This window comes from Helianthus annuus, chromosome 6, assembly GCF_002127325.2.
Source record: "Helianthus annuus cultivar XRQ/B chromosome 6, HanXRQr2.0-SUNRISE, whole genome shotgun sequence".
Classification (NCBI taxonomy): domain Eukaryota; kingdom Viridiplantae; phylum Streptophyta; class Magnoliopsida; order Asterales; family Asteraceae; genus Helianthus; species Helianthus annuus.
In genome coordinates, this window is record NC_035438.2 from 64,880,911 (window position 1) to 64,903,487 (window position 22,577).

Consider the following 22,577-nt stretch of genomic DNA (forward strand, 5'->3'; position numbering starts at 1 on the left):
ACTTGTCTTACTATGTGTCGATACTTGATTTATTGATCTATTCTTTGTGTGTTATTCTTGACATGCCTTTTATGTGCTTATACTTGTTCGTTATTTCCTTTAACATACGTCTTTTTCCAAAACATTTTACTCGATTTTTCTTAAACTCGAAAATACTCATATTATACAAACGAGACGAGTTTACCAAAATAGGCGTGAAACCCACAATTTGGTAAACGACTCTCATCCCGCTTGGTTCTATCTTTCGCATGAAATTCACCATTAAGTTAGGAGTGAAATCCACATCTTAACGGAAATTTCAAATTTAAGTTCTAGTGGACGCTCGTCAACGTGTTGAAATTTAATTTGACCCGACGAGTACCAACGACATTTAGGGTACGAAGTCGTCAAGTTAGGGGTGAAACCCGCACCTTGTCGACTAGTTTCGCTCCTTGATTTTCAAAAAAAAAAAAATCTCGCCAAGTCTTGAATTTTCGATTGATTTGGAACATGTAGTAACTGGAAGGGTAAATACCGTTAACCGATTTGTCGGCGAGAGTATTTCACCTATTAGGCCAAAGCATGCTCTCAAATTCAAAAGACTCTTCGACCACTTTGGTTAGTCAACGTTCCGTTTTGGAACCATCCGAGTTTCTTTTTATCAAACTTACGCTTTATTATTCCGATCTTTCATAATTAAACTCTCTTTTGTCAAGTTTGAACAATTTTCGAGATTTCACTTTGGCGCATACATCATACTATTATTTTTCATATGATCATACATTATTAGCATACATAATTTTATGTAATTTTATTTACACATCTTGCAACAACAAATGGAGACATGTCATCAAGATAGGAGTGATTCCCTTACCTTGACGATTAACTCCGCTTTATTTCTCACCTTACAACGACCTCACCAACGAGTTAGGGGTGATTCCCTTACCAAGGTGATCGTTACCAATGCTTTCTTCTAATAGGCTATATTATGTAAACACAATCATGTGTATACCTAAATCATTTATCATGTATTTCAAAATGCTTCATTTATTTAAACGTACCTCTTATTCTATAATTTATTTTCACATCACTCGCACACACAAAATTCTTAGCTTTTACCATAAACACTTATTCCCCGACATTCAAAATTTCACGAAATGCAACTCATCAACTTAATCGGTCCAACAAAACCATTGCTCACAAAACTTTGTATTCAACATAACTATTGAAACACTTATAAAATATTACAAATATTATTCAACATTTACTAAAACTTCTTTCAAAAGCAATAAAACATTTTGTTAAAAGACGCTTTTTCAGCAAACACTAAGTCCATATACCAAATACCTTTTTCTAAAGGATCAACTTTTCACGAAAATCCGTAAACTTCGAAACTTTCTAATACAAAGTTACTTAAAACGGCGCAAACTTATTAATCTCTAGAACTTTTCAAAACCTCACTCGATACGTCAATTAACTTCAAAACACGTGGGCAAGGAAACTTCATAAGGACCGACAAATTTTCAAGTTATGTAATCTCTTTTAAAACCGTAGTAGCATTTCCATTCTTTTTACAAAGCACGTTTCACGTAACCAATAGCTGTTTTATATTCCCTTACATTCACAAACTAGATTTTGCATTTCATGACAACTCAATCTATTTAACTTCACGTTTTACGCAAACAACTACATATGCATACCATTCTACACGTTTTAGTCAATATCTCACAACAATCTCACGCGTGTTACTCGTTCACTTTTTCTTTCATACTCAAAACTTTTGATCTTTTACGCACATAAACTCGTGTATTTCGATTTATACTATAAACAAAATCATTATTTTCTACATCCATGCTTATACATTTTACGCCTTCACTTATGTTCACACTTACACATTTATGTTATACTCACGATTCAAAATTCGTACGTTTTACGTTAATAAATACACTCACAATTATACACTTACGTTGTCCTTACATTCATGTTTATACTACATTCATATTCATAGATTTTATGTTTTCAAATACACTTATACAACTTCGTTTACACTTATATTCATACATATATGTTTTATGCCTACTTAAACATTCATGTTTTACACCTATATACACGTTCATATCTATGCTTATACATATTATGTTCATCTTATACTCGCATTCATGCTCATACGCTTTGTGTTTATACTCATACTCATGTTTGTACTAACATTTATACTCAATTTCCATACACGTTATGCTTATACTTATGCTCACACTCTTGACATGCGTTTTGTGTTTATGCTCTCGTGCGTGTTCATATTTAAATTTATACTATGCTCATGCTTTTTACTCAAAAATTTATACATTCGCTTATGTACGCAAGCAAAACCCGAAGGATTCGCTTACGTTGGACTTATACTATTTGGAACGTAAACATGCTTATATGCTACATTTCTGTACTCACGCAACTTTGTTTTCAAAATTTATGTATACCTTGAGTCATACGTAACTAGTACAAGCTATGCGGATCATGCGACGATCAATATAATCACGGGTGCACACGGGATTATAGTGATAGGCGTATGAAAACCATAGAGTGTACTACTGTGTATGGTAGGACACGGAACGTAACATGACACCGAATACGAAACGGACGTAATGTGGTCAAATCATGGTGGATACGCCGCTAGTACTTCCTATATATAAGTGTTTCCACCATGTTACCAAACTTTCGTAAAACGTGCCATGAGAAATTCAGTGTTTTAGAGACCTTTTAGACCTAATACAAAACCTTACAAATTCGCAAACGCATTGCTAAGCGCGCGATATCCGATTATTCATGACGAGACTTCATTCTTAATGCATTGTTTCGTTCGTCCAATAACTTACCCTTTTCATACTTGTATTCGTTTATTAGATCAATCATTCCATCTCCTACCTCTATTATTCCCTGTTATCTGTTACCTTTCATAAAAGCCTCGTTACGGACAAATTCGTTTACACATTCGAAGTTTAAAGTATTTTTTTTCTGTTAAAACTATCTTTCTATTCTTTATTTATGTGCGAGCATACTTAGTTGGCCTTTACCTCCAAAACCGTTTGATATGAAAACTTTTTCTAAAGATGCCATATTCTAAAATACCTCTCCATTCCAAGTTATTCGAACTTATTTAAACTCTCCTTTCCTATACACGCCTGCGCGTTTTACTTATGATTGCCGCATCAAATCACCTTAGTAAATAGGTTACGTTTACAAATCAAACATTTTCACTTTTCGGAGTTTCATACATTTCAACACATTCCAAAGACTTCAAAATCTCAATATTAGTCAATCATTCCAAAATACCTTTGGAAGTCTTCTTCTCGAATAAATTTCGGGACGAAATTTCCTAAAGTATGGGAGACTGTAACGCCCTGCTTTTCGTAACCTTCCTTATTTAGCAAGCAAGTCTTGTATTCCTATTTTTGGAAACTTGCTTCCCTTAAAAATCGTGTTTTGTTTGTATCATTATAATACGATAATTATATTTATCTAACGCTTCATTACTTGTTACATGTGCTTGTCTAAACATTTCCATACTTCACATTATTATTTTTTTACAACACGACAATCATGTTCAGATACTTATTTAGCATTTAAATTCATGTCTTATATGCGTTTTAGACCTAAGAATGTTAGTTTATACATTAAATAACGTTGTAACACCTTTCTACCTTACCAATGAACATCTTATGCTAAAAAGAAAAAAAAAAGGAAAATGAAAAGGCTAAAGAGTCTTGCAGCCGACTATTATGGCTGAAGTTGTTGGGTGTTAACCTATTATAATTCACACCATTTATTAGTTACAGCAGCACCAGATATCCTTTTGAAAGGTTGCCGCCCAAACACAACACCCCCTTTGACCCCCCCCCCCCTCCGTTCAAGCACAAACCATCACCTCCTACATCTCTTGACATCCTACACCTCTCGATACCCTCACATCTCGAGGAACACCCTCACCCTTCTGTCCCGACCACAAGCTCGTTGCCGGAATCACGTAACTGTATCGTTGCACGTCACCGGAGAGCACCGTAGCTTTGCCGAAGGTCGGAGCTCGCGACGAGGTTCGTTTCACTTCGATTCGGTATACCTTTCCCATTCCCGTGTGTTACTCTTCTGGAAACTAACCCGGAACTCGTTTTATCACCACTTTTCGGTATATTCCCTTCTTCTTTGTATGTATTCCTTTCATTTTAAATTCTTATATTGTTAACATCCAAGCAAAGAAATTGAAAGCCAAGTAAAGCATCGAACGTCCCGTTTCGGTTTACGTCTTTTGCTTCTGTTCGTTTTAAATCCTTTTCGTTTGTTTTAATCCCTTGCATACCATTAATTTTTGATGTTAAACTGTTAGTTCTAAAAGTAAGAAATATATATACAAATATGCACATACATGCTCGTTTTCTGTTGTTTCGTTTATTGAAGATGATGACCAAACTAAAATAAAAGCATGAATCAAGTATATATGCTCATACAAACATTAAATAATAAGTGGAGAAATATGTCTGTGCATGCATCCTTCCACATGAAGTTATCATTATAATAACAGAATTTTGTACTTTTCTAACCACCAATAATATTATTATAATTAACACAATAATATTATTGTAATTCAAAAAGAAAATAGTAATAGGAAAAAAAGAGAAAGATGGGTATGATTAACGAAAGGACACAACATTATTTTTTTATAAACTCCATTCATTTTAGTATAAGTAAAAAAAAAGAGAGAGAATGTTTGATTATTTTTTATTTATTACTTTTGGCATATGAATCGAAGGGAACATAATAGTTAGATGTTTTCGTTATTAAAATAAGAATGATGAAATATTGATTCATATTTAATCTAGCTCAGTATTTTTAGGGCTTTGGTAAAAATAGCCATACTGTTCGTTTCATACTTTGTGAAAACAAGTTTCTATTTTTTTCTTTATAAATAAACTTGTATGGTATATATATACATTTATATTAGCTAGATATACTTTATATTCTACTTTAAATCCTCCGTCATAATTCCTTTTACTCATGCACCATCGTTTGCCCTTATAGGGTTACCTTGGTGTTCCATCCTCCTAATCTCATACACTCGCCAACAATTGGATAATCGGAAGACTTAGCAATTATGTGAGTATACTCGTATTTCCCCATTTTTACTTTTACCACTTTTGGGGTGTAACATGTTTACTTATCAAAAACTTACACATGAACATTTTGCTTAAACACATGAACATTCCTATAACATGCTTGTATACGTGATGGCTTGATACTTTAAACTTGGGTGATTCTTATGTGTTGAACTTATCATTAACTTCGTACGAGCCTAACCGTGACATATGTAGCGCTATAGGATTGACGACCCGCCCGTAGACTTGAGGTTATGTCATGAGCATGTTGCGTCTCTTCTGGGTTGACATGTTAGACACATGCCATATTTACATGTTTATCTTGAATCACATGCTTGCTATGAGGAATTGTTTAAAACTTATCTTTTGTTATGTACGTACCAAACTTGTATACTCGCCTTTGCTTTTGCATTGAATTGTATTTTAAATATGTTACAGGTTGATGATGACGATGCTATGAAAAGAAGTAGCGTTGATGCCTAGATATACATATAGACGTTTAGGTTTATTATGTCGTATCAATTTTGCTTATGTTATCATGTATTTCTTTTGTAGTTGTTGTTACTTGAGTTTATGTAATGTTGACAATTGAAAGTTATGAAATGAAATGGGAATTATTTAATTATCGTCACAAATAGTGTTATGATGTCTCGAGCAATCTTCACACTTCGTCTCATCCCGATGTTTCCGCCATTGGTTGGGGTGTGACACACAAATACACACATAATAACACCAAAACACATATAATAACACCAAAACACATTGTTTTATTGATAACCAACATTGTTTACATTGTAAGAACACAGTTGTCACAGTCTCCCCTACTTCAGGGAATTTCGTCCCGAAATTTTATTTAGAGGAAGCTTGTGAAAAACAAATGCGGATATTTCACCTTCATTTGGTCCTCACGTTCCCAAGTAAACTCTGGGCCATGTTTGGATTCCCAGTGAACTTTTACCAATCGAATCCGTTTGTTCTTCAACTGTTTGAAAGTACGGTCCACTATCTCCACAGGTTTCTCGACAAAGTGCATCGTTTCATCGATTCGGATCTTGTCGAGAGGAATGTGAAGATCAGCGTCAGCTAAACACTTTCGCAAATTAGACACATGAAAAGTCGGGTGAATATTCCCAATCTCTGGAGGTAGCTCTAGTCGATAGGTAACTTTCCCAATTCTTTCCACAATCTTAAATGGTCCCACATATCGAGGTGCAAGTTTTCCTTTCTTTCCAAATCTCACAACTCCCTTCCAAGTTGAAACCTTGAGTAGGACACGATCTCCGATTTGAAATTCTAAGGGCATGCGTCACATATCCGCATAACTCTTTTGACGGCTTCGAGCTGTCACAAGATTATCGCAGATTTTCTTGATTTTGTCTGTTGTTTCCAGAATGAGCTCAGGTCCAGTAAGCTGAGCTTCACCGATCTCATTCCAACAGACAGGTGAACGACATTTTCGACCGTAGAGAGCTTCGAATGGTGCCATATTAGTACTAGCATGATAGCTATTGTTGTAAGAGAACTCGATCAGTAGCAGATGAGAATCCCAATTACCACCAAAGTCTATCACGCATGCTCTAAGCATATCCTCCAAAGTTCGAATTGTTCGCTCAGATTGACCATCGGTTTGGGGATGATAAGCAGTGCTTAGATTTAGTTGGGTTCCCAAAGCAGATTGCATGGTCTTCTAGAAATGAGATGAAAATCGAGCATCACGATCGGAAATGATATCCAAAGGAACACCATGTCGTGATACAATATCATCAACATAAATCTTTGCAAGTTTATCAGCAAATAGATCCTCATGAATTGCAATAAAATGAGCTGATTTCGTTAATCGGTCGATAACAACCCAAATAGCATCATGACCTTTAGACGTACGCGGTAACTTAGTGATGAGATCCATCGCAATGTTCTCCCACTTCCAAACCGGTATCTCTGGTTGTACAAGCAAACCAGAAGGTCGTTGATGTTGATCCTTGACTTTGAGACAAGTCAGGTATTTTGATACATACAAGGCAACATCCTTCTTCAAACCAGGCCACCAGAACTTAGTACGAAGATCCTTGTACATTTTATCAGCACCAGGATGGATAGAATATCGAGACTTATGAGATTCGTCCATTACCAAGGTGCGAAGATCGTTTTGTTTCGGAATCCACAAACGATCCTTGAAGTAGAGCAAATCATCGTCTTTCCTTTCGAGTTTAAGCTCAAGCTGACGTGGCAATTCATTACCTATCAAATTTTGTGAAACACAAAATTGCTGAGCTTGAAGAACACGAGTTTGAAGATCAGATAGCGTTTGAACAGAATGAAGCTTGACTCGCTCTTTTCGACTAAGCGCATCGGCTACGACATTCGCCTTACCAGGATGGTAGCGAATTTCGCAATAGTAATCACTCAAGAGCTCAACCCAAGGTCATTGCCTCATGTTCAGCTCTTTCTGATTAAGAATATGCTGGAGACTTTTGTGGTCTGTGAAAACCACACACTTCGTTCCATAGAGGTAGTATCTCCAGATTTTAAGCGCGAAAACCACAGCCCCCAACTCAAGATCATGAGTTGTGTAGTTCTTCTCGTAAATTTTCAGCTGTCTAGACGCATAAGCTATGACTTTACCTCGTTGCATAAGAACGCAACCAAGTCCTAGATTCGACGCGTCACAATATACAACGAAATCATCATCTCCCTCGGGCAAAGAAAGAACAGGAGCATCACAAAGCTTCTGTTTCAGCGTTTGAAATGCTTCTTCTTGCTTGGGTCCCCACTCAAAAGGCTTATTCTTCTGAGTCAAAGCAGTGAGTGGAACCGCGATCCTTGAGAAGTTTGAAATGAATCGACGATAATATCTAGCAAGACCAAGAAAAGATCGAATCTCTGTAGGTGTCGTTGGTGTATTCCAGTTTTTAATAGCAACAATCTTGGATGGATCCACATGAATCCCCTGCTTATTGACTATATGACCCAAGAATTGAACTTCTTTAAGCTAGAATTAACACTTGGAGAATTTAGCAAAAAGTTGTTCCTTCTTCAGGAGTTCCAATGTTAAGCGAAGGTGTTGCTCGTGCTCGGTTCGAGACTTCGAATAGACAAGAATATCGTCGATGAACACAATGATGAACTTTTCTAAATAAGTTTTACAGACCCTATTCAGTAAGTCCATAAAGATAGAGGGAGCATTCGTCAAACCAAAAGGCATGACAGTGAACTCATAATGCCCATATCTTGTGCGGAAAGCAGTCTTGGGGATATCTTCTTCGAGAACACGAAGTTGATGATACCCAGAACGCAGATCGATCTTGGAAAAGCATGAAGCACCTTGCAGCTGGTCGAAGAGATCATCAATTCGAGGTAGGGGATATCGATTCTTAATGGTAAGCTTATTAAGTTCACGATAATTGATACACATTCGAAAAGATCCATCTTTCTTTTTCAAAAAGAGGACAGGAGCTCCCCAGGGTGAAAAGCTCGGTCGGATGAATCCTTTATCAGATAACTCTTGAAGCTATTTCGATAACTCTTGCATCTCGGATGGTGCAAGTCGATAAGGCGCTTTTGCAATTGGGTTGGCATTGGGTACAAGGTCAATATGAAACTCGACTTGAAGAACTGGAGGTAAACCAGGCAGTTCATCAGGAAACACCTCTGGATAATCCCGAACAATCGGAATATCCTGAATACTCTTACTCTTGTCTTTCTCCTCGGTGACATGTGCCAGAAAATCAACATATCCTTTTCTCAAATACCTTTGGGATTTTGTACACGGCATAAGCTTCAATCCACCTGAAGGTTTCTCGCCACGAACTTCTAGAACATCGCTAGAAGAGAAAGGAATACGAACAATCTTATCAAAATAAACCACCTCAGCATGATGTTTGGTTAACCAATCCATTCCAACGATAATATCGAAGCTCCCAAGTTGCATCGGTGTGAGGTCAATAGGAAAAAGATGGTTATCAAGGTTCAACTGACAATCACGAATAACCGAATTGAGAACAAGAGGTTTTCCAGTAGCAACTTCAACAGATAAGGGTTTCCTCAGTTTAGTTCTAGGTATCGCAAGCAAAGGTTCAAATGACAATGAAACAAAACTTCTATCGGCACCAGAATAAAAAAGAACAGATGCAGGTCGATTGTTAACAAGAAACATACCATTGATAACCTCGTTGTCAGCCCTCGCTTCGTTTGCATTCAGATTATATGCTCGTCCACGAGCGGGATTCACATTGGCGTTGACGTTCGCATTCGGGTTCGCATTAGCATTCGCGTTTGCATTCACCAGCCTCAGACAGTTGTTGCGGAAGTGACCAAACTCTCCACAATTGAAACATGAACCGGGTGGGAATCTCGCAGCATTCCCCAGAACCGGAGCTTGAACCTGGGCAACCTGATTCTGTCCCAAACGACAAATATTGGCCAAATGCCCAAGTTTACCACACGTCGTGCATTGCTTGCAAGCTTGTTGTGCAACATGATAACCGTTGCAGCGTGCACAATGAGGTGCAGTCCCAGCATACGCTTTCTTTGCAGGCGGCTGAGCCAGTGGGTTCTGTGGGTTCTGAGCAGTCTGTGCTATAATAGCAAAATTTTGAGCACCCTTTTGCTTCCTCGACTTCTTCGACGACTCATCTTCCTTACCCTTACCCTTTTCCGTGTCTTTCTCAGAATCAGTCGACTTCTTTTTATCACCCTTGCGGGTGAGTTTACCCTTCCTGACATGAGACTCCGTCAGGGTAGCAGATAACTCGATCGCGTGATGGAGGGTGGTAGGATTAACGCCGGTCACAATATCCTGTATGGAATCAGGTGAACCATCGATATATCTCTCGATTGCTTTCTCCAGAGGGGTAACCATAGTGGGACACAACAGACTGAGTTCCTCAAAACGATCCGTATACGCATGGTGTTCACCACCATCTTGCTTTAAATCGTCAAACTCTCGTTCCAAAGCTCGAATTTCGTAACGGGGATAAAACTCCTTCATCATGAGAGCTCGTAGCTCTTCCCATGTTTGTGCTAATGCCACTTCGGCACCCCTATCGCGCATAATACCATTCCACCAGGTAAGCGCTCGCTTCTCAAACACGCTTGATGCAAATTCAGCCTTACGCGCATTCGGACACTGATATGTCTGAATGTGCTCTCGATACTCTCAAACCACTGCAGGAGCGCAGTTGCTCCTTGCGACCCAGAAAACTTTAGCGGCTTAGCAGAATTGAAATTCTTGAAATTACACGGCGCATTGTTGTTGTTATTATTGTTGTATAACTCATGGATTTGGGTCACAACGCCTGGAAGCACATCATGTAGGATCGTATTCTGACCCGAACGAGTCGTTCAGAGGCTTTCTCCTTTGTTTCAGGTGCGGAATAACAAGAAACTAAGGTAGAAATAGCACACAGATCACTTTAACTACTTGTTTTATTGATTTGACGCTGATTACACTTCAAATCTCGCACCGGCAGCACTTCGGCACGATTTCTCCAACTGTTACAACTGAAATCGCTCAAAGGGCTATATATAGTGTTTTGGAACCGCTTATTGGACAGGCCCAATAAGCGGCCCATGACATTGGAGCGGTCCAGGATGTAGCCACTCAAGCGGTTCAACACAGTTGCCATATGAGCGATCCATGTCTTGGTCATACGAGCGATCCATGTCTTGCCATTCGAGCGGTCCAAACACTAAATGGGCCTAATGAGCGATCCAACATCTAAAACCTATACAATTTGACTATTTCTCATATTATCTACATTTTACAATCAAACCTATTCTAGGACTCGAACGAAGATGTAGTCGACAGACAACTGCACCAACAGACTCCCCCTTGAATGTTGACGGAATCTTCAGTGAGAGTCTTCACCATGACATTCTCGGATATTGTTCGGTCTTCTTCAGGAATTTTGCCTGGATCTTTCTTTCTTTGGCTATAACTTTGGTCAGACTCCCCCTATCATCTAGCTAGGATAGTCGTCTGGGATTTGTTACCACCATAGAAATTATCTCCTGGCTTCTCTCTGTTCAGCTCATCATCTGCATACATCTCAAACACTCTATCACAAACAAATAATGTTGTGATTCAACTTAATGAATCAACTAAACATTTGAGAATTTTTACAAATTAAACATTGATAACAAATTTGAAACATTTCAATTTCTGATTCAACCTAATGAATCATTTTAAACATTTCAAACCACTTAACCAACCTGTCTGTTCATCAAGTTTAGCCTTTGAGATTTTGAATGTCAGCTCTCCAACATCAGTTGTCGAAAATCTTTTTGGATTTTTCAAAATATGAAACGTAAATGCAAAACAGAAATTAAATGCAGAAATGAAATATATACAACCATATTTTTGTGAGTTTATGCAAGAGGATCATATCAGATTTTGAGACACATCACAAGCACCGTTAAGCTTCTAATCGTTTTAAGTTCTAAACGATTCACGTAGATTGACGATATAATTGTCCTCTTAAATTTTCATACAATTTTCAATCTATTCAGGATACTATTTAGGTGTTATATGAACTTAGTTCAATTCATGTGTCCCACCTCTTGAATATACTCCCGTATCCAGAATCCCAATATTCAGTCTTACAGGTATGAACACTACAATGATGTCTGTACATAAATTAGGGGAAAAATGCGAGAACTGAGGGATCTCAGGTCAGAACTTCCGTTCAGCAGAGAGATATCAGCTTCGACTTAGCAGTGTGTCCCCTTTAGAGGATCTTTTCTGCTACAACAGATGATTATCAATTTTATTGTCTAATCAGCTGAGGGCTTTATGCTATATTTCAAGCATTTTGTAGAAAGTATTAGCCAAGGACTAGGTCAGAACTACCGTTCAGCAGAAGTCCCGGAATAATACCCCAGACATCATAGAGTATAAACACCTAGTATATCAGAATACGAGACCTTTCAAACGAGATTTCAGGGGTTACCTATATATCCAAGTAATGTTCCCCACGAATTTCACAAGTTTGAAATTTTAGGTTTATATCCTGAATAAATCTACTAAATGTACAAAAACCTATCGTCACATCATCAGTGAGACCGTTTATTACATTTGACATTACATTTCTTTAGCGTGCTGTGATAGTCCACTGATTTACTATCATTTCCTCTTTTTCACAACAAAGCTCATTTTAAATTTTTAAATGTTTTTGACATTTTCAAATTTTCTAATTTTTTAAAAATTTTTCTCCCCCTAAAATCAAAATATGTTTCAATTTTGATTTTCTGAGAAAATTTGAAACAAACTGTACAAACTTGACAACACGATGAGAATCACTTCAATTCTCCATCCACTTGGCATAAACAATCAGAACTCCCCCTCACAACAAACTATTTTCCCATTATGATTTCAAAACACTTAAGTTTGTTTTAATCAAAATGGTTTTTCCGGAAAATTAGTTTTGTGTGCCATTTCATAAACTCGGGGTTTCATCACTTTGTTTTTCAAATTACCACTTGTAAGAAAGATGAATCAAGTACAACTTAATGTCCCTGATTTATCTTTTGAAAGACGAAAAATCACCAGAGTGAAATTTCTCAAGAAATGTGCCGATTCATGTTCCACGCTTACCAACCTGGGAACTCCGGCAAGTCAGGTTTTTTCTATTTGAATAGTTTCACCCAAGCCTGACCAGCCTTGGGTGATTTTGAATTCTTGTTCAACAATGGTGGAAAATTTTTCTCATCCATTGTTAAATCAGAATTCTCGACTTTTACCTCAACACATGGCTCTTCTGGTTTTACCATACCAGAATCATTGCCTGAATGTGGCTTGTCTGACTTTAATGAGTCAGATTCATTGCCGACATGTGGCTCCTTTGTTTCCGAAGAAACAGATTCATCGCCAGGAAGTGAAAACTTCACTTTCTTCTTCTTCTTATCCTCTTTAGTCCTCAGATTTGCATCTGACGAATTCGGTTTTCTTGACTTTGCATCCGAGGGAGTTGATTCATCAGAACTTATATTTTTTCCAACGGATGAACCCGAGGACAAAATCTTTTCGAGATATTCTCTCGCTTTCTTTCTCTTTTTCCTCAGTCGGTCTTTCTGCCCCTGATAAAGCTTCACTTTTGTTTCTTGGACTTTAGATTCTTTGACCTTCTGTTCTTTGACGTTTTGACCTGAAGCTTTCAATTCTTTGGGCTTGACAACGACTGGTATCTTCTTTGCCATTTTCTGAGAATTGGCCCTCAATCTTTCATGCGATCTCCTTGGGCAATCTCGGGCAATGTGACCTTTGATGTTGCAGTTAAAGCACCTCCTGGTCTCATAACTCCAGTATTGGCAGTTAACAGCAATGTGTCCATGATATCCGCAGCTGTAACACACTCTGTTATCATACCTATCACCATTTTTAGTCCAAACGCTTAGATCAAAGCATTGTTTGGCTTGGTGATATTCCTTCCTCAAATCTGCTGGATTTGGCTTTGAAGCACTGTGGTTTGTCCTGCACCCAACAATTTTTGAATTTTCATTTTCTACCTTTTGTAATTTTTTCTTTGGATTGGATGATCGTACTGATGAGTTTTTTTCTTCATTTTTAAATTTTTGTTTCGGTTCTACAATCTTCTTCACAGGTTTTTGCTTAGAGCATTCTCCTTTTTCAGTCGAGTGCAAAACAGTTTTCTGAGATTTTTCTCTTAATTTTGAAATTGTTTTCTTTTTCTTAATTTCAGCATCAGACTCTGTCTCAGACTCATCTGCTGAATAAAATTTCTCATTTTCCTCATCAGTTTTCTCATCACAATCTTCAACTTTGACTTTGTCAAAGTTTGTAACATTTTCACTTATCGGCATAGAATTGATTGGTTTTGGACAGGGAAACTTCAAACTATCTGATGAAGTCACAAAACCTATCAATTTCTTCTCAAGTTCATCAATTTTGTTCCTCGAATTCTCAGCTTCACTTTCAAGTTGAGATATTCTTCCAAAATGAGACTTGATAGTTTTTTCATTATCATTCTTCAAATTTTCAAGAACAGATTTTTCATTCATCAAAACCTTTATCTGTTCCTGAAATTTTGATTCATTCGCTTTCAGATTCTTGTTTTCAAGCTTAATCCAGAAATCTAAATCTTCTGAAGATTTCTGTTTGTTTTCAAGCTCTTTTTCCAACTTTTTGATTTTCTTTTGAGCGCTTTCACCTTCTTTTTCAAGTTCGATAATTTTCTGAAGATGGGAATTTATCATCTTCTGTTTTTCAATGTTGTTTTTACTGAACACATTTCTCCCATCTTCAAGAATTTTCACTTGCCCTTCAAATTCTTGATTTTTCAAAGTCAAACTATTAAAACCAACCAACAGTTTGTCATTTTCAGCTTTCAATTTCTCACAATTTTCTTTCAGAATAAGAATCTGATTTTCAGCAACGTGCTTCTCGTCTTTCAACTTTTTTACTTCAGATGCCAAACTTGCCATGTCTTTCACAAGTTTGTCATTAGCAGTCTTGACGTTATCGCATGTTGAGCACATTGTTTCATTCTTCATCGATTCTTCAGCTTTTGAAGTTTCTTCATCCTTTGCTATGAATGTACCTGCACAGAACATTTTAACGAAATCAAGAGGATTTCCATTATTATCAATATAACAACCTCTCTTAAAATCGTATTTCATCACATGTTTTGCCCTGATACATTTAGTAACCCTCTTGTGCATATCCTCAATCACATCTGAACTCAGATCTAATACATTATTCTCCAAAACCTTGATCAATTCTTTCTTTTTCTTTCTAACTTCAAGTTCATGAGCTTTAAGTTTGCTGATGAATTGATTTAGAGGTAGTTTTGAAAAATTTGAGTCCTCCCTTAAATTCTTCAAACATTCACCCCATTCAATCGGTAATGCATCTGCAAATCTCTCCAATTTCTCAACATTTGACGGATATATCTCATGATCTTTCAGATAATTCAGTAAAACACTATATCGGTCTTTAAGATCATCCAACGTTTCGTCTTTCAGACACACAAAATATTTGAACCTTTTTGCCCAACCATCTTTGCTCACTTTTCTATACCCCTCATCTAGAAATCCGTGATTCCAATCATTAAATCTTTCGAAATAATAGTTCTCCTGTTCATCAAACATCAATGCCATGTTTCGCAAAAAGTCTGATTCGTATTTGTTGACAAATAAGCGAGCTGAGTGTAATGGAAAAATGGACCAATCAGCAATTGGACACAAAAGCAAACTAATTGGGCCAAATAAGCGAACTATAATGAACCAAATAAGCGGTCCAGACTAACTGTCCGAATAAGCGATCCAGAAATGGTCCAAATAAGCGATCCACAATCAGTCGTATAAGCGGTCCAAAGCAGTTCGAATAAGCGGTCCAAACAAGTTCGGATGAGCGGTTCCTGATCGTTCGAACGAGCGGTTCCTGATCATTCGAATGAGCGGTCCACAACCTATTCGATCGAGCGATCCACAATTTTAATTCCAATTTTGACTCATTTAAACTTCGAATTTTGATCTGAAACTTTCTAGGGTTTGTCTCTGTGTAGTTGCGCACAATCCCTGAGATTTTGAGACGATTCCAACCGTTAAAACTTTCCGAACAAAGAAAAGAAGGTGTAGAAGTAAGAAAAAGTGACAAAATCCGGCTAATTTCTGCAGAGAACCTCCTCCTGAGCTCTGATACCACTTGTAGATTTAGCAATTAAGCTTATCAAACCTGTTTTTCAACCAATTACCATCGTATTCTGACCCGAACGAGTCGTTCAGAGGCTTTCTCCTTTGTTTCAGGTGCGGAATAACAAGAAACTAAGGTAGAAATAGCACACAGATCACTTTAACTACTTGTTTTATTGATTTGACGCTGATTACACTTCAAATCTCGCACCGGCAGCACTTCGGCACGATTTCTCCAACTGTTACAACTGAAATCGCTCAAAGGGCTATATATAGTGTTTTGGAACCGCTTATTGGACAGGCCCAATAAGCGGCCCATGACATTGGAGCGGTCCAGGATGTAGCCACTCAAGCGGTTCAACACAGTTGCCATATGAGCGATCCATCTCTTGGTCATACGAGCGATCCATGTCTTGCCATTCGAGCGGTCCAAACACTAAATGGGCCTAATGAGCGATCCAACATCTAAAACCTATACAATTTGACTATTTCTCGTATTATCTACATTTTACAATCAAACCTATTCTAGGACTCGAACGAAGATGCAGTCGACAGACAACTGCACCAACACATCAGCCATTTGCTGAGAGACAAGGGCTGCGATTTCCTCAGCAGTATAAGTTTGTGCTTCACGTCGAGGAGGCATTGTCTAACAAGGAAACAGGAGAATCGAGTGAGATTGAAAACATTGACAAAACATAAGGAAGGCGGTCATTTGTTCGTTACCTCGAACAAACAAACGACACGCAGTGACTAATCAAAGTAAATGGGTCAAACTAATGTATCGCGAAGACATGCTCGCCTATAAGTGAACACTCACCCCAAGAGTTCCCAGGTAAGAGTGACTGGTCTGATTATGTGGATTTGTACGAACACTCTAGCCTTAGACAGAAAACTCAGGGTACAGGCACCCACTCTTCCAGTTTGCACGTGTTCACATTATTTAGACCCAAACTTTGACGAGATTTTGAAAACTCAAAAGGCACTAAGCCAAATATGAGTCAAACTGGAAGGGTTCAAAACCTTATAACAGAGGGTTCAAAACCTAGTAATCAATCATCCTAGAACAGATGATTAGTTTTCAAAGTGGATTCGAACTTGTATTCTCATGGTTATCACCTAAGGGTAGGTGACGGTATTGTTTTAAAAATCTAAACGCAAGTAAACTTGCGTTGGGGTCTAAAAGTTATAGTCTAGGTCAAAGCATTACTAATAACCTAATTCCCTATAACCATTGGCTCTAATACCAACTTTTTCTGTCACACCCCGACCACGTAAAACAACAAATCGTTGTAACAGAATTATTGTTTCACAACCATGGATACAAAAAGAGTTTCGTTTTATTGATAATATTAAACATTAACATTGTCTTAACACATAACAAACAAGTTTCATATCGACTATCACTGTTATTATGTCACTAAGGCTTCGTCCAGATCCTATGTGACGCATGCATCCTAGAAATCACATCAAGCAACAACACCTGAAACATATGTAAAAACAAAGTCAGCAAAGAAATGCTGGCGAGTACATAGGTTTTATAAGAGTATCGGAATCATGGCTTCGTTTACATGTTGCAGTACTTAATTAGACTACAAGAGTCAAAATACAAACCTCATTTTGAAAAGTGTAGTGTAACATAAGTAACCTACTCAAATCAAGTGGGTTATAATTTATAAAACCTCGTAGCCATGATTTTTAACCCCAAAAACATTTGTTTTAAAGAACCAATTTGTAAAACATCTTGTAAAACTCGTTAATAAAACTCGTATGGTTTATATCTTTTAGAAAACATCGTTGTGTGACATTGTTTCAAAATCGTTTACCCAAGTGAACTAAATAACGCCACGGTATGTAATATGATGAAAACACTTATATATAAGAAGTACCAGCGGCGTATCTACCATGCTTTCATCACATTACACCCGTCTCGTTATCTAAACACTAACCAAAAGCCAATCGTTTGTTTAACTCGTTTAACTTGTTCAAATCGTTTCAAAATCGTTAACTCGTTTAAATTGTTTAAATCATCCTCGTTTTAATTGTGAAAACTATTTATGGTTGTCTCGCTAATAACATTCAAACCTTTGTGACTCGACTATCTCGCTTCTCGTTTCTCGCTTCTCGCTTCTCACGTTAACAAACCACCAAAGGGTAAATTAACTAACATCAGATTCAGTCGTTACCCACAACCCCACACATAACCATGGGTGTAGTAAAATAACGGGATTTGTCAGATCCTATGGTACCATAACCTAATACTGGTCGACTTGATCAATGCTAATGAATGTCATTTGTTATGTAACTACAACCAATAAGTTTGTTCACTTTATTGAAATCGTTATTAGTTTAGTATAAACCATCTTAATTGTTTTTGAAATCATCGTTTAAACCTTGAAATCATTTTGTACATATGAATCACCCCAAACAATTGAAAACAGTAAAATAGGGGAACTATGTACTCACATGAAGTGCAAAGTATCCTCAATCAATAGAACTTCAATCAAACTCAAGTAAACCAGAGAAATCAAACAGCACCTAGTAATCGAACCACTAGTCAAACAATAAACGCCTAAATCGGACGATCGGATAGAATGAAGTCTTGTCAACCAAATGAGTGTTGGAACTCATGTGATATGGTTTAACAAAGCCTACATCCTAAATTGAAACCTAACCTATGTGCTTTCGACCCATTGCGACCCATTAAGGTAGCTTACACTACTTTAACGCGTCGTGCGCGCAATGCGTGTTCGAGACGTCTAACTAGTCCTATAACAAGTATTATATGCCCATACATGTTTAAATATGTTGCATAATCAGTTACGTGACAAAAATTTATGTTACATATGCTTATTTACCAATTATGTAAGAAAAGGGCATTTTGGTCATTTACCAAAGGCATATAAACTACCTATCATGCGACTAATTAAACCTAAGTGACCATAAGGTATAACCTCGGAAGGTTATTCCCTATGCAACAATGGTCACTAAACATGTTTGGTCTGATCCTAATGATCGACCAAACGGGTCGTGTTCGAAAGTCTAAGCGGGTGTTTAGTCCGCTTGACTTACGACTCTACACAAGCACTAATCTAAAAAGTGACGAGCTAAACATGCTAAAACATGTTTAGTTAAGTTAGAAAACAGGTTTTGGTATCAAAACAAACGGTTTTGATACCTAGAAGTAGTTTGGTTTCAAAATACATGAGAATACGCATTTTGGCCGAAACTACGACTCGTCACTGAGCCTAGATAACGTGGTAATCAGTAGGTATAGTCACTAGGGGCTATAACCATCGTGATTACGCTCACGTTATGAAGTTCGAACGAACTTCGCGTTAACCAGAAACTAGTCAATGTAGAAAGTCAAACGCAGTTTGACTTTTAAGCTAAAAATGAATAAAAAGAACGAAGGAATACTTAAAGAAGGTCCCCGCAAGCTTTGATTTTCCAAGTATTCTCAGGTATGAAGTGGCTAGCACTTCAACTTAGAGACATCTCAGAAAAATCAAGTGGGTTTTGCAAGTGAATGGGTTGGGTATTTATAGGAAATCTGGAACTGTTAGGATCGTTTATTGGGAAACGAGCTTCGATCTAGGACGTACACCTCAAGCCCACTGATTTGAATACCATGGGAGCCTCCAAACCAGCCCATAGATTCATAAAAACCATGTGCATAAGTGTGTAACAGCTGGAACAAGCTGGAAACCAATTCTGCTGATCTGGTGCTGCCATACGGACCGTATGGTCTCCTTCTTACAGACCGTAAGTCGTCTGCAGACCAGGAACTTTCAAAAGTTGACAGTTTTAGTCCCTGAAGCCCCAAACTTGCTATTTGATGCATTTTTGACACGTTTAAGCCCCGTTAACCCCATTTCAAAGCTCTAAAATGAAGTTAAAGTATAGGGAACTTAAAATGTGCTCAAAAATCTCTCGGATTGCGTTGTTCGGTAAATTACGACGGAAGTCGTAACGAACGCAAAAACGATCCAAATCAAGCGACGAATGGATTTTTACCAAGCCAATCACTAAAACATAATATTTTAATGATTACATAAATTTTATTCAGAACGTGAAATATGCGTGAAAATGCAAACTTATGCACTTTTTGACGCTTTTAGTCCCTACTGATCAATAAAGTTTATTTTAGCATACTGAACCCCTCAAAGCCTATTTCTAAGCTATGTAAAGGATATTTAGGGTATGTTTAACTTATGATCAAGTTCCGGAATGTTCGTTACTATACAGATCGGTATAGTTTCACAGTTTGACACAAATAGTCCCTGGGATCGAACAAACTTGATTTCAACACACCAAACCATCCAAAACTTATTTCTAAGTTATGTGGAGGTTATTTAAGGTATGTTAAGCCTATTCACTATTCCAGAGTGTTTGTCGCGTTATACTGATTGTGTTTGCACACTAGTTTGCGTATAACCTTCAAGAAAGCGATTTAAAGCTTGAAATTGGAATTGAATTAAATTGTAAAATCACCAAACACAAATACACACATAATAACACCAAAACACATATAATAACACCAAAGCACATTGTTTTATTGATAACCAACATTGTTTTAAATTGTACAACGATTATATAACATAGTTGTCACAGTATCAAACCTTATATGTTAAAAATAGTTTTAACTTATACTATGCGTTAAAACGCGTAAAAAGGCGATTTTAAGCGATTTCCAGGTTTTATAAGAAAAGCTGATATTTTTATCATTCCAGAAAGCTTAAAATGTTTTATTTATCATATAAAATCAGTAGCAAAAGGTTTGGTGTCAAAATGTTATGTAAAACTCATTTTATAGGCCAAAAGGCAAAACCGACAATTACCGAATCAAAGCTAGAACCCTATGTTATGCTCAGCCTAAAAATAAATAAAAATCCTCAAAAATCCCAAAATATTATTTTACATCAATAGATAAAAAGTTTGGTATCAAAAATCGGGTTTAAATAGGCTATATGCTAATTAAGCCGTTTAATTAATAAAAAGCTTTCTAATTACGCTATTGAGCATAACTCCTAATCTAGACCTCAAACTGATGTGAAAATTTAGGGACATGTTTATATTTCAGTAATAAAGGTCTCTATTCTTTCACATTTTCAAAAATATCATTTTAAGGTAAAAAGGGCATAATGGTCAACAATTAAGCATATAACGGAATCATGCAAATGAATCGGATAACTAATGAACCAAGTTGTATAATCACAAAGGGTTATACTAACACGAAACCTGGTCCTAATAAAGCTCTAAGGAATTCCTAAACTATGCTCTAATGGGTCCGAACTGAAAGTCAAAGCAAACGTCTACTTTTGCGATTTTCGGTTCCGAACCGAGCTTAAGCTGAAAATTGACGGGTTGAACATGTTTAGACATGTTCTTATATTAATTATCAAGTTATATGAGTGATAAAACAGGTTGCATGGCTTCTACATTGTTAATTGTGTGTTTATGCGAAAATTAGCTTTCTGTTGACTTTTTATAATTAACTTTGACCCGACAATTGACCTAGTTAGAATGGGAATCAGAGAGTACCCTTTTAAGGGTTTATTGCCCACATAATTACCAACTCAAAGCTATTCTTAATTCAAGAATTGATTGGACCATTAGTGATTAATCACTAAGTCAAACCTTAATTACGACGGTTTGACTTTAGGCCATTTAACAAAGTAAAACTGAATTAAGAAAGGTTAAGGGAGCTTACAATAGTCCTATGCACGACTAATGACTTCTAAAAAGTGGCCTTGAGCTCCAGGAATCTCCAGAAGTTGAGTTGTGAATGTTTTCAAATGAAGTGCTCAAATGTTGCAAAATGGGATTTCTTATATAGGACTTTTGATGCAACTAGATCATGCCAAGCAAGTCTACAGGTGTTTTATGATGGTCCCATGTGTCCCTATTGCATGAAATACCAATGGAGGAGTCCCTGGTATATAAAACAAGCTTCATAAGTTGGTTACACAGGCAGAACTGGCAGCTGTACATGTTTTCTTCGCTGCAGACTGTCACGCGGCCCGCGTAAGTGACCACATAGGTCTTACGCGGCCGGTATGAGTGGCCGGAACAAGTTAAATAAGTTTCATTAATTACATTTCAGCCCCTGGTCCTTTTAAAAGTGGTTTTAACTTCCATTTTTGCATTTTTAACCCACTAAATTGATTTCTAAGGACCTTAAGACATAACCAAACTTTGTTAAGTCCTTGGTTAACTTTGTGATCACCCGTAAGGCCTTAAATTTCAACGTTGATGCTTTTAACCCCTCATATACGAATGTTATCATATCTTTCTCATACTTTATCAAAACCTTGTGAATTTTTTGTCACTTATTCTAGTGAGTATAATTAATCATTACAAAGCTTCGGGTTTGCTAAAAGGTCACTCAGAGGTACAAATTAAACATGTTGATACATTTAACCGCTGTAGTTTGTAATCTCTCACTTTCTTCCACAATTAGCTTCGTATGATTCATAATTCATTCATTTAAGGGTATAAACATCGTGTAGGGTTATTAAAAGGTATATTTATCCATTGTTGACACTTTGAATCCTTTACACACATAGATTCTTTGTTTGTCAACTTTAGTCCCTCAAAGTTAATCCTTTACACGTTTAAAGTCCATGACACGTGTCGATATAATATTGGACGAAAATTTTCGAGGTGTTACAAATGACTAGAACCAAGTACATTGTTTCAAATAAAGACAAATTGTAGCAACATAACATGATAACGTTTATTATTCAAATGAGTTTCTAAGTCCATCCTAACTTGATTTCTTCATCACCTTGTCTATCAACATTGGTTGCG